Source organism: Morone saxatilis, unplaced genomic scaffold, assembly GCF_004916995.1.
Source record: "Morone saxatilis isolate NCDOM2014 unplaced genomic scaffold, NCSU_SB_2.0 Contig1, whole genome shotgun sequence".
NCBI classification, from domain to species: domain Eukaryota; kingdom Metazoa; phylum Chordata; class Actinopteri; family Moronidae; genus Morone; species Morone saxatilis.
This window is the reverse complement of record NW_023339651.1, coordinates 9140968-9141183: the sequence shown is the minus strand read 5'-3', so window position 1 is coordinate 9141183 and position 216 is coordinate 9140968. Positions and strand designations below refer to the sequence as shown.

General features: G+C 48.1%; 1 protein-coding gene across 13 annotated transcripts in view; it reads right to left on the bottom strand.

Annotated features, from left to right (window-relative positions):
- The window catches only part of tcf7l2 (transcription factor 7 like 2), a gene marked incomplete in the record, with an annotated part of 92402 nt that overhangs the window by 7179 nt on the left and 85007 nt on the right, over positions 1–216 (bottom strand).

Genomic DNA, 216 nt, shown 5'->3' with positions numbered 1-216 from the left:
CACACAGATACACACACACAGACAGTACTGTAGTGCAGTCTATCTGCAGGGCACAGGCATTATAAAACGGGGCCACGCACACAACACTAGCAAAGTTAATGGCTCTCACAATGCTTCAACTTCACATTCTCAAAACATACATATCACAATACCAGAACGCTAAGGGGCAAAGTAGGGAGGGGGGGTGTCAAGAGGGGAGGTGAGAAGGAGTGTGTG